Source organism: Chrysemys picta, chromosome 7, assembly GCF_011386835.1.
Source record: "Chrysemys picta bellii isolate R12L10 chromosome 7, ASM1138683v2, whole genome shotgun sequence".
NCBI classification, from domain to species: Eukaryota; Metazoa; Chordata; order Testudines; family Emydidae; genus Chrysemys; species Chrysemys picta.
In genome coordinates this window covers 21,299,659-21,312,399 of record NC_088797.1, presented here as the reverse complement: position 1 = coordinate 21,312,399, position 12,741 = coordinate 21,299,659, and positions in this window count along the sequence as shown.

Genomic DNA, 12,741 nt, shown 5'->3' with positions numbered 1-12,741 from the left:
TACCTTCACTCTTAGATCCATTTTCCAGTCTGTCTTCCTAGCTGAGCCCCCAGTGGGCATCCTTGGTCAGGGCAGTCAGTGCAATGCAGTGTCAGGCCCTTCCTCCTTAAAGGACAGAGGAAGGAGCTGGGACTTCAAGCCAGAGCTCTGCCTGGTTGTGTTGAGCACTAACCACAGGGCCCCTGGCTGGCTTGGGGAGTGAGAGTCTGAACCCCTCCTGGGAGATCCAGAAGAGGGTCCTCAGAGAAGAGTCACAGGCTCCTTCCTAGAGAAACAGGAGGGCCCCAGAGAATCAGCCCGTCTCTCCGATGGGCCCTGAGATTTCTGAGGGGATTGTTCAGGAATCAGGAGTGCAGGGAGGATGGGACCAGCCCCGACACTGAACATTGTTCCAGTCTAGAGAGACAATGACAAGTTGTGACCTGCAGGATTCAAGAATCGTCCTGCGGGCAACAATCCCCTTCCAAAGCTCTGCAATCAATGAATCAGATATTCCACCCTGCGCACAATGTCTCAGCCCCCTGGGGATGGGTGTGTGTCTGTGTCTCATTTCCACAATACGTGCACCTGCCCATTGGTCCTGATCTGCCTCCTTTCCCCACAGCACATTAACTACTGGATCGTGTCCAGGGTGCCGCGAGAGAGAGCCAGGGCCGTTAAGAGCAGCACGGCCCTGCTCAGATTCACCATCACCCTCCCTGAGTTTGACATAAGTGACCTCTGACCCCAGCTTCCTGACTCCAGGCGTAGGTGATCTGGCTCCAACGGGCTGTAGGATCTGCTGCTGCAGGGGCTGTGGGTTAGGAGTGTTCCTCTTGGGGAGGCAGAGTCAGAGCAGAGAGTGAGCCTGGCTTGAGTCAAGTTCTTCTTGTCCTAGTTAAGTGGTGACTCTGGGCTTTTAAGGGGACTGTGCTCCAGGTTCATGCCTCCCTATCATCCTGGAGCAGCTGGGGAAGCAAGTCCTCATGGAGGGCCCTGCCCACAGCCCTGTGCTCCAGGCTTCCTTGGGGGCAGAGGAAATTAAGGGTCTGGCTCTAGCATCTCCTGCAGAGGGGCTGAGGGGAAGGAGAGTCCTGGCCCGGGGGGGACTGGCAGCTGACAGGAAAATGCTGATGGAGTCCCCTCTCCCTCTCCCGTCCATTAGAACTCAGCGGAATTCCCCAGGATGGGTCACCACATGGCACAGCTAGCTCTGTCCGTCAGTGACCCAGCCAAGGACATCAGCCGGCAGGCCAGGGAGGGGGTTTACCGGCTCTACCAGCTGCTGCTGCACCAGAGGGGTAAGGAACCCAGCTGGGAAATGGCACCCGCTAGAAGAGTGAGACTGGGACCCCAGCCAATTTCTCTCAGACTGACCCCGGCTGGAGGATGAGTCTCTCTATCTCTTTCTGTGTTCCACACCACGCCCTGCAATTCTGTTGGGCCGGGCACGCAGCGAGGACTCTGCCCACTGTGCAGCCACCAATGGGATTGGAAGGACACAAGCCCTGCAACCAGAAGGACAAATGTGTGTGTGTCTCTCTCCCTGTCACCTACTCCCTCCTGGGGGAAACCCAGCAGCTGATGGGGGACAAGGTGAGCAGCTGCATTAGACTCAGGAGATTGGGGCGGGGCCCAGGCCTCATTCCCATCCTGTGGCCATTCGCTGGCATGGCACAAGTTGCCTGGTGGGGAATGAAAGGGAGAGCAGGTGCTCCTGGGAAGGGAAATGAATTCACCTCCATGAGCAGGAGCGAGCCAGCTTGTCCCCGGAGCAGCTCCACCCAGCTCTTTAGCCAGGCTAATTAATGACAAGCTTTGCCTCATCCCAGACTTATGTTCTTAGGACAGGGTGCTATTGCTCTTGGGAAGGGCAGGAGAGTCCCCCAAGTGCCCTCTGCGAGACTCTCCTGTCCCACAGGGCCGCACCCAATTCCTAGTGGTCTGGTGTCTGTGTCACCCGAGCCACCACCCAGAGTTGCTCCCATCACTGGCAGCCTGGGAGGCCAAGGACTGACGGGTGATGGCGTCTGACCAGGCAGGGCTGAGGCACATGGGAAGGGGACGCTTGTCCTGCTGCTGGCAAGGCTGGACCCGTTCTGGAGAGAACAGGAGGATTCAGTCAGCAGTAGGGTTACCATGTCTAATAAATAAAAAAAGAGGACCCTCCACGGGCCCTGGCCCCGCCCATTTCCCCTCCCCTAGCCCCGCCCCAACTCCACCCCTTCCCCCACCCTAACTCCGCCCCCTCCTCCCTCCCACTCCCAGCCATGGGGAAAGGGCTGCCCCAGCGCTACCGGCTTCACGGTTTGCCGGGCAGCCCCCAGACCCTGCGCCCCCGGCGGGCGCTTCCCCCGAGCCGCCGGAGCAGAGCAGCTGGAACCGGGAAGGGAAGTGCCTGGCCCGTGGCTCGGGGTCCGGAGGCAGCGGGGGCTGCCCGAAGCCGGTAGCACTGGCTCGGGCAGCTCGGCTCTTAAAGTCTGAGAGGGGAGGAGCGGAGCAGCTCAGCTGGAGCCCGGGAAGGGAAGTGCCTGGCCGGCGGCTCAGGGTCCGGAGGCAGGGGGGGGCTGCCCGAAGCCAGTAGCGCTGGCTCGGGCAGCTCGGCTCTTAAAGTCTGAGAGGGGAGGAGCGGAGCAGCTCAGCTGGAGCCCGGGAAGGGAAGTGCCTGGCCGGCGGCTCGGGGTCCGGAGGCGGGGGGGGCTGCCCGAAGCCAGTAGCGCTGGCTCGGGCAGCTCGGCTCTTAAAGTCTGAGAGGGGAGGAGCGGAGCAGAGCAGCTGCGGGAGGGGAAGTGCCTGGCCGGCATTTTCCCGGACATGTTTGGCTTTTCGGCAATTCCCCCCGGACGGGGGTTTGATTGCCGAAAAGCAGGACGTGTCCGGGAAAAACCGGACGTATGGTAACCCTAGTCAGCAGGGGCTGCCGATCCGTCCCATTCACCAGGGCTGCCATCCTGCGGCTTCAGCATTAATGGCTGGGGTGACTTGGGGAAAGGTCTCAACCTCCCCACATCCCACTTCACTGCTGCCAGAATCCCTCCTGCCCCCCCCCCCGCTACAGTCCCCTCCCTACCCAACCTGGGTGGGGCTATAGGAGAGGGGTCTGAGAACTTGAGCTGTGGATTGGAGGTGGAAAAGCTGTCAGGGGCACTGAGGGGGACGTGGCAGGAGCTCCCCGTACAAGGAGGGGGGTTGCCACTGGAGGTCACTAGGAAGGACAACAAGATTCCATCCTGGGGGTCAGGAGGGGAAATCCATCCCTCAGAGGTGGGCAGGGGCTGGGTGGAAATGCTGCTGGTTCCAGGGGCCGTTAATCCCCCCTGATTCCTCGGAGGCATCTGAGTCTCAGACAGGTTCTCGTTCCCTTGCAGCAGGAGGACGTCACGGCCAATGTGATGCGCCAGCTCCGTATCATGCGGCACTTGCGCCAGGTGCCCGAGGCGCTGCAGGGCCTGTGCCTCTGAGGCCACCAGCAACTCCCGCTCTCTGCTGCAGGTACTGCTCTGGCTCTCTGTAAATGGGGAGCTAGTGGAAGGGGAAATGGAGCCCCCTGGCACTCACAGAAACCCTCTCCCCTCTCTGTGGAGCAGGGTCCTTTCCTCTGCCCCCAAATTCCTTCATCTGGGACAGGAGCTCTTTCCCTCACACCCATTCCCCTCCCCCCTTTCCTTGATCTACCCCCATTCCATTCCCCCTGCGCCCAGGCAGAGCTCTGCCTGCCCCATATGGTGCAGAAAGGCCTGTGATATGGAGGGGGTCAGATTAGATGCTCTAACTGTCTCTTCTGCCCATAAAGTCTACTCATTTCTGAGAAACCGATTGTAGCATTGGGAGCAGCCTCTGCTGTATTACTGTCTAGCCAGCTTGCTTCCTAGAATGAACACTCATTGAGCGGGGTGATCCACAGAGAGTAGCTCAAACCTCCAAAGTGTCTGCCCTGTGGCAGGATATTAGCACTGCAGGGGAGGGGTGGGTGTGACAGTGACATCACAAAGGCCTTTTGCAGGACCTCAGCCTATTGGTCAAAGGTGCTGGGGAGGTGGTGACCTCACAGAGAGATGCTGACATCAGCCAGGCAGGACAGGGGCTCAGGGCCAGGGAAACCTCTGAGTCCCCTGTAGCTTTGCTTCAGCAAGTCTCCTTCTCGAGGTCTCTCTTTGAGGACTGAGAGAGTATTAGGGGTCACGTACGTGAGCGCCAGGAGGAACCTCTTTTGAGTTTTCTTCTTTCTTTTTCCTGATTTTACTAGAAAACAGACGTCCCTGTTTAGAAGGTAAGAGCCTCCGAGAGGTTTGGAACCTGTTCAGTCTGATCCATCTGTTCCACAAGTCCTTCAGTCCAATCCACTTCCCTAACTAATTTCCTTAATTTTTTAAAGTTAGCCCTTTTGAAATCAAAAACCCTAGTCACAGATCTATTTTTGTTTACCCTTCCATTTAGTTTAAACTGAATTAGCTCATGATCGCTCAAACCAAGGCTGTCCCCTACAACCATTTCTTCTAAGAGATCCTCATTACTCACCAAAACCAAATCTAAAATGGCATCCCCTCTTGTTGGTTCAGCAACTACTTGGTGAAGGAATCCATCAGCTATCACATCTAGGAAAATCTGAGCTCTATTATATTAATAGCACTTGTCCTCCAGTCCATATCTGTTAAAGTCTCCCATGATCACACAATTCCCATTAGTATTTACTTCATTAAAAACATTGAAGAGGTCTCTATCCCTATCCAAATCAGACTCCTGTTCTAACAGACAGCAACCCCTCCCCCCCCCCCCCCCGAAAGGCAGAGATAGAGCCCAGGAATCGAGATGGTGGGGAAATTTCATTGAAACCGTTTCTGACCGAAAATCCTATTCAAACTAAACCAGTTTGTTTCTTGAAATCATAACAAGTGGCAATGAAAATTCTTTGTCACAATGTGTTAAATTGTCTCGTCGCACTCAAAGAGGAGACACATAGATCTCAAAAATTAGATAAGATGCTTCAGTCTGAGCTAAGTAGTTGCTGCTCTTAACAATTGCAAAATAATACAATACAAATAAACTAAACTATTTCAGCCATTCTAATCTGATCTGAGTAAACATGATAGGACACCTCATCTTATGCACTGCTCCTAGTGACACTCTCCAATAGACCCAGCAGTCCTTATTTCCAGGCCCCTTCACTAACCACTGCTGCACACTCCCTCTCACAGCTGGCAATTACAACCAGGCCCTCATGTCCGGTCCCCCTGCTTTGAGAGGGAGTGTACTCCACTGGAGTGATTGGAGCAGGGAACTGGGAGTCAGGACTCCTGGGTTCCATTGCTGGTTTCCTATTGACCTGTGGGACTTGGGGTAAGTTGCTGCCCCCTCTAGGCTCTGTCCCCAGCAGTCAAATGGGGATTTCATACTTTCCCACTATTGGAAAGTGCTGGGAGAATCCCCCAGCAAAAGCTGCTCTGACAGTGCTAAGCAGCATCTGTTTGCTTGTGAGAATGTCCTATGGGACTGTGTCAAAAGCCTTATTAACACCAAGATAGATCACATCTACTGTTTACCCACCTCCACTAGGCCCCTAACCCTGCCAAAGAAGGAGCTAGGATTGGTCTGGAATGATTTGTTCTTGACAAGTCCATGCTCACTAGTCCTAAGAACCAAATTGTCCTGCAGGTGCTGACAAACTGATTGTTTAATAAGCAGAGGCTGCTCCCAATGCTACACTCGGTTTCTCAGAAATGAGTAGACTTTATGGGCAGCAGAGACCGTTAGAGCATCTAATCTGACCCCCTGCATATCACAGGCCTCCTGTCTACCACAATAGCTACTTTTGGGGCAAACACATTCCGGAAACGCATCTAGTCTTTATTAAATGACATCAAGAGATGGAGAATCCACCACTTTCCATGGTAGCTTCTTCCTGTGGTCAATCATCCTCGCTGTTGAATATTTGTGCCTTATTTGTCATAGGAATTTGTCTCTTTTCACCTTCCAGCCATTGGGTCTTGTTCTGCCTTTCTCTGCTCGATTAAAGAGCCCTTTAATACCCAATATTTTCTCTCCATTAAGGCACTTCAACACTTCAGTGAAGTCACCTTTCAATCTTCTTTTGATAAGCTAAACAGGTTGAGCTCTTTCAATAGCTTACTAGAAGGCATTTTTCTCCAGCCCTCAGAACATTTGGTGGCTCTTTGCTGCCCCAGCTCCAATTTCTAGGACCATCTTTTTCAAAGGAGGACACCAACACTGGAGGCAGTATTCCAATAGCAGTCTCACTGCTGCTGTGTCACCTCCCTATCCTACTCACGGCTCCTCTACTCCTTCGTCTAATGATGGCTTTAGCCCTGTTCACCACAGCATCACACTGGGAGCTCATGTTGAGTGGCTTCTCCACTATGGCCCCTAAATCCTTTTCAGAGTCACTGCTTTCCTGGATACACATCCCCATTCTGGAGGTGTGGCCGGCGTGCCTTGTGGCTACGTATAGGACCTTGCATTGGGCTCTGCTCAAACTTGTTTTCTTTGAATGGGTCCAGCTGGCCGAATGAGCCAGATCGCTGTATATCACTGCCCTCTCGCCATCAGGAATTACCACTCTGCCTGTATTTTGTCACCCCCCAATCTTATCCGCAGTGATTGTATGTTTTCTCCCAATTCATTGATAACAATTATTTTAAAAAATTAGTCCTTGAGAGCTTCTTCAGACCCTTAGTACCCAGGACCTGCTCCCCACAGCACAGTGAGAAAGGCTGTCCAGCCCTGCTGGTACATACCGGATAAGCACAGAACAAACACACTTTAGGAGCTGTGTTGTCCATAGGTTCTGAACAACATGTGGGGGTCAGCAGCTTACAAATGCATGACAGACCTGTAGTGTAGACAGGTCCCAACTGTGTCTCGGTTTCCCACCCTGCTCTAAGTTTAGTCACAGCCGCCATGTCTTTTCCGCCATGTCCCTTAACCCCACGTCACTGCAGAAGAGAGATTTTCTGGTAGCCAGCTGGCTCTCCTGCATGTGGATGTCGTTCCAAAAGACGTGCTCTGGCTCAGTCCCATGCTATGGTTGGCTGAAGGAACCACTTGGTCACATTCTAGGCCCTGAGTTATACAGGAGGGGCGACTAGATGCACATAATGGTCCTTTCTGACCTGAACCTCTATCAATCGCTACATTTTCTGCTGCTAGGAAGAGAACTCTGAACCTATTTTCTCTCATTCACTTTCAGTCGGAATAATTTCAATCCAGGCCAAAGGATTTCCTCTTCCATTGTGTCTTCAGCACATTTGCGAGCAACCAGTTACTATTACTCACAGGTTTCCAGTTTCAACCTGTCCCAGGGTGAGATGGCCAGGAAAGGGGTTGGAGCTCAACTGCACCTGGCCCAGGTGATGCAGCTCCCTAGGGGGATGGGAATAAGTGTGGGGGTCAAGTGACAAGACGCAGCCTGTGACTAGGACCCAGGCCTGCTGAGAGATAGAAGGGCAGCCTGTGCTCAGCCAGGAGAGAGACCCCAAGTGAAGCAGGCATGGGAGGGGCTTGGAGAGTCCTTTAAAGGTCAGGGACAAGCTGGGAAGGGGCCAGGCTGAGCACTAAGGACAAGGCCCTAGGAGGGAAAGACAGGGCAGTTTAGGAGATGGGGCACATAGTCCAGTTGGTTTCGGCTCCCAGGACCAGACACCCAGAGGTGAAGGTGATTGTCGGGGCTTCTGTCCTTCTTCCCCAGTGTAGATTTGATAGTGGAGAAGACTGATGCCGTAAGGGGGAAGTGAGTTACCCCAAGGTCACCCAGTGAGTTTATATCACAAATGCATAGTCGGAAGGATCCAATAGAAACATGGATTTTCCAGTCTCTTCTTTCTAGGAGTCCCCAGGGCTAAGGTAAAACCCCTGCTGCCCCTCCCCATTCTGCTCACCTCCAAGATGTGCTGGAGTTTGTCTGTGCTGGGGGGTGCTGTCAGCAGGATCGAGAGCTCGTCATCCATGTTCTCTGGGCAGGCCTTGCTCAGAGCCTGCCAGCAGAGGGAGACCAGGGGTCAGGATTATGGAACCTGTTGTGACACCTGCCAGGATGACAGCAGGCCTTGTAGTCCTTGCCCAAAGCAGCTCTCTGCAGAGGGCCTGGTGCACAGCAGTGTAGGAAACAGCCAAGCTGCTAGGGATGGGAGCTGGGCTTCCTGGCAGAGTCCAGCACCCAAAGCCCAGCATCTGCAAGGAAGGGATTCCCCACAGAGGGGCAACATCATCTCCCACACACAGGGAGTCTCCCCCTGACACTTGATTCATCCTATGGCCTGTTCCCATCTCTGCCCACCACACTCCCAACTCAGCAGCTCCAGCTACCGAAGGGAGCACGAACCAGAGGCCTTCCTGCTCCTGGGACAGAGGAGTAGGTTGATGATCTACCTGGATGTGAGCGTTGGCCTTCCCCATGCCCAGGGTTTAGACTCCATTCAGGGCAGCGCACAGGAACTGCGATTCCTATTCTGGATCTAGTGGCAGCTTCAGTTTGCTGGCAGGAGACTGTACATGAGACCTTGCAGTTGCGGGGGTGACACAGGCACTAACGTGCATGGGAGTTTGAGCAACAGGGCAGAGGCCTGTGTGGGGCAAGGAGGGCAGGGATTTGGGAAGCAAGAGCAGAGGATCAAACCCTTTCTTAATGTGGGTCGGGATGATCCCCATTTCAAAGATAGAGAAAGTGAGGCACCAGGTGGGAGAGTGACCTGGCCAGGATCACGTTACCGCTCAGTGGCAGGACTGCAAACAACCCGTTCCCTGATCTCCTCACTGGACGCTGCTGCCCCTCCTGTATGACCCCTCCAGCCATCCTCGCCCACAGGCCATCCCCACCACTCTCCAATACCAGGCTGTTTCCACAATGGAAGCAGGCTTGTAACAGAGTTCACTCACCGATAGGTACCCCTTCCTTCAAGGACTGGGGTCACAGATTTCTTGGGCTAGCACGCCCGCCAGCAGGTTTTTGGCTGGGAACTCAGCCCTTCGGCCAGGCGACCATCTTTTAGTCCCACTCCTTCCTGGGTCGCGCTCATCCCAAACGAAAAGTCAAAAAATGTCTTTAACTGAAACAAGATCCTCTGTCCCTTGGGGGCTTTTCCTCAGCCTGACTTTGGCTCGGCCTGCCCTTGCTGGCCTTGGTAGCCCTTTATATGGCCCTGTACATCCCCTTCCTTAGAGACCGTGGGAGAACCAGTCCTACCCTGGATTCTAGGTTCTGCCCCAAGGCCCTGTACCGAACAGCTAGGCCTGCTCCTGTACCTTTGTTGTAGTTTCCCCTGGTTTCCCCTCAGCTGGAGCTCACTCTGTAATCCATTTGGCCTAGCTCCGGGCTTTATAGCCCACAGGCCAAGCCCCCCGTTATATACCCTCCTCCTTAGAACCTGGCCCACGCGGGGGCAAGTTCTATTCTTCTCCAAGCTTCATCCCTCCTCATCTCATCGCTGTCACCGGCTGCGCGCTTGTACAGCCTGTGCGCAGTGTCTGCAGCTCCACTGCCAGCTCGCTCGGGGCAAACCTTCTCTTCTGCAGTATCCCGACGCTCTTCCTGCAGCCACTCAGTCTCATGAACAGCTGCTTGCAGAGCCTGTTCTGAAGCCTTTAGCGTCTTCTGTTGCCTTTTTGCTACTGCCGCTGCATATGCCAAAACCTTTTCGGTCAGGGTCTGAGAACCCACCATGGACTGCTCCACCCTTGTGTTTGTCCCTCCTCCAGTCTGCTTCATCTCTGGGCTAATCATTTCGTCCTTCATCTCCCTGCAGCACCCGACAGGGTGTGTTGGTGGAGGGTCTGCAAGGTCCATGGCCACCCCAGCCACCTCCACCTTGCCTGCCTCATGGGGGTTTGTGTCAGAGGACACCTTCTCCTTTCTTTCTAACTTCTTAGGGCCCTGGCCCCTCGTTCAGCCACTCAGCAATTTCCTAAGCAGGCCGTGTCTTTTGATATGGCCTGCTTCTCTGCCCCCAAAACAAAGAACTCTTGCTCCCATCTTGGCATTAGGCCACGCTTGTACACTTTCTCATGCCCTTCTCCCTGGGCTAACCTTCTCAGCACAGCCCAGGCATGCTCTCCTTCTCTGCTCTTTTTGTCCATGGGCATAGCAGACCCTGGGTTGATTTCCCTTTGCAGGATCTCTCACAGGTATTGCTGCTGCTGCGTCTGTAGCTCCACCTGCACTTCCTTCTGCGTCTGTTGGTCTTCTAGGAGCTGCTGGAGAAACCCCTAGATCTGCTTTGGCTGCTTAGCCAGTCCCTGGAACTGAAGTGGGAAATCCAGCGACCAGCTTGGTCCCTTGATACACCTGCTTGGGGGAGGGATAGCTCAGTGATTTGAGCATTGGCCTGCTAAACCCGGGGTTGTGAGCTCAATCCTTGAGGGGGCCATTTAGGGATCAGGGCAAAAAACTGTCTGGGGATTGGTCCTGCTTTCAGCAGGGGGTTGGACTAGATGACCTCCGGAGGTCCCTTCCAACCCTGATATTCTATGATTCCTTCAGCAACCAAGACTTCCCTCACGGATCACAGGGGGAACTCAATCCTGCCAACTATGCCAATCATAAATGAATCTACTCATCGTTAGGTTCCCCCCGGGCGGCCAGGCATGGCATCACAGCCCTCTCGCTGGGCTAGCGTCCCCCATCCATGGTCGCTCCAGCACCACGGCAGTTTCTCTGCCTGGTAACTCCGGCCAGGTCACCACCTTTAGTCCACCCTTCTGGGGCCCAGCTTGCCTCACACTAAAAGTCCAAAGAGGTCTTTCCACAGACAGAAGTCCTTCTGCCATCGCTGGGGCACTTGCTCAGCCTGTAGCCCCCTTGCTGGGCTTGGGAACCCTCTCCAGGTGCGGGTACGCCGCCTCCTCTGGGGCCGGTAGGGGAACCCAGTCCCACCCTGACATTGATAGCAGCTCAGGGCCCTGGACCCAACAGCTAGGTCTGCACCTTTCTCTTTGCTGCACTTTTCCAACCTCTCTTCTCAAGTTCCCTCCAGGCTTTCCTTGCTGCTCTGAACTTCCTACCTCGTTCTCAATCCTGTTGCTACCCCAGCTGGGCTGTATCACCACTGAAGTCTGGCTCTTTAGGGGGGCGGATATGGTGCCTCTCAGTTCGGGCTCATTCTGTAATCAGCTTTCTGTGAGTGCCAGGGGGCTCCATTTCTCCTTCCACTAGCTCCCCATTTACAGAGAGCCAGAGCAGTACCTGCAGCAGGGAGCAGGAGTTGCTGGTGGCCTCAGAGGCACAGGCCCTGCAGCGCCTCGGGCACCTGGCGCAAGTGCCGCATGATACGGAGCTGGCGCATCACATTGGCCGTGATGTCCTCCTGCTGCAAGGGAACGAGAACCTGTCTGAAACTCAGACGCCTCCGAGGAATCAGGGGGGATTAACGGCCCCTGGAACCAGCAGCATTTCCACCCAGCCGCTGCCCACCTCTGAGGGATGGATTCCCCCTCCTGACCCCCAGGATGGAGTCTTGTTGTCCTTCCTAGTGACCTCCAGTGGCAACCCCCCTCCTTGTACAGGGAGCTCCTGCCACCTCCCCCTCAGTGCCCCTGACAGCTGTTCCACCTCCAATCCACAGCTCAAGTTCTCAGACCCCTCTCCTACAGCCCCACCCAGGTTGGGTAGGGAGGGGACTGTAGCGGGGGGGGGGGGGCAGGAGGGATTCTGGCAGCAGTGAAGTGGGATGTGGGGAGGTTGAGACTTTTCCCCAAGTCACCCCAGCCACTAATGCTGAAGCCGCAGGATGGCAGCCCTGGTGAATGGGACGGATTGGCAGCCCCTGCTGACTGAATCCTCCTGTTCTCTCCAGCAGGGCCGGCTTTAGGAAGGGCGGGGCCCAATTCGAACATTTTTGGCGGGGCCCCGGCAGGGATGACTAACAAAAAAAATAATGGAAAAAAAAGCCTTTCATTTCTTCCATGTATTATTTACTTTCCATAACTATATAAATAATAAAATTATATATTATGTACATTGCATCATATATGCTGTTGATCGGTTATTAATGAGCTCCGTTTCACGTATGTGGGTCCCCTCCACTCCCTGAGGGTGTGCTAGGGTGACCAGATGTCCTGATTTTATAGGGACAGTCCCGATTTTTGGGTCTTTTTCTTTTAGGATCCTATTTATCCCCCACCCCCTGTCCCGATTTTTCACACTTGCTGTCTGGTCACCCCAGTGGTGTGCACATGTGTGGGTCCTAGCTGCTCCCTGCCCCCCTCATTGAAGCAGGTGTGCAGGGTTACTGCCCTGGGAACTGCAGGGCACCAGTGGACATGGGGCTGGCTGGAGGCAGGGCAGGGGCTCACTGGAGGTAGGGTCTGGCTGCAGGCAGGGCAAGGGGTGCGGGGCTGGCTGGAGACAGGGGTGTGTGGGGCTGGCTGGCTTTGGGCAGGGCCGCAGGGGGGTGCGGCAGGGGTTGCCTGGAGACAGGGCAGGGGGTGCGGCAGAGGCTGGCTGTGGGCAGGGGGTGCAGGGCTGGCTGCAGGCAGGGCAGGGGGGCGGGGCTGGTGCGGGCAGAACAGGGGGTCGGGGCTGGAGGTAGGGCAGGGGTGCAGCAGGGGCTGGCTGCGGACAGGGGGTGCAGGGCTGGCTGGAGACCGGGCTGGCTGCGGGCAGGGCAGGGGGTGCGGGGCTGGTGCAGGGACGGGGTGCAGCAGAGGCAGCTGGAGCCCCGGCCCTTTAAATAGCCCCCGAGTCCCCCGCTATCCCAGGGCTCTGGGGGCTATTTAAAGGGCCCAGGGCTCCCCTGCTTCTACTGCCCCGGCCCT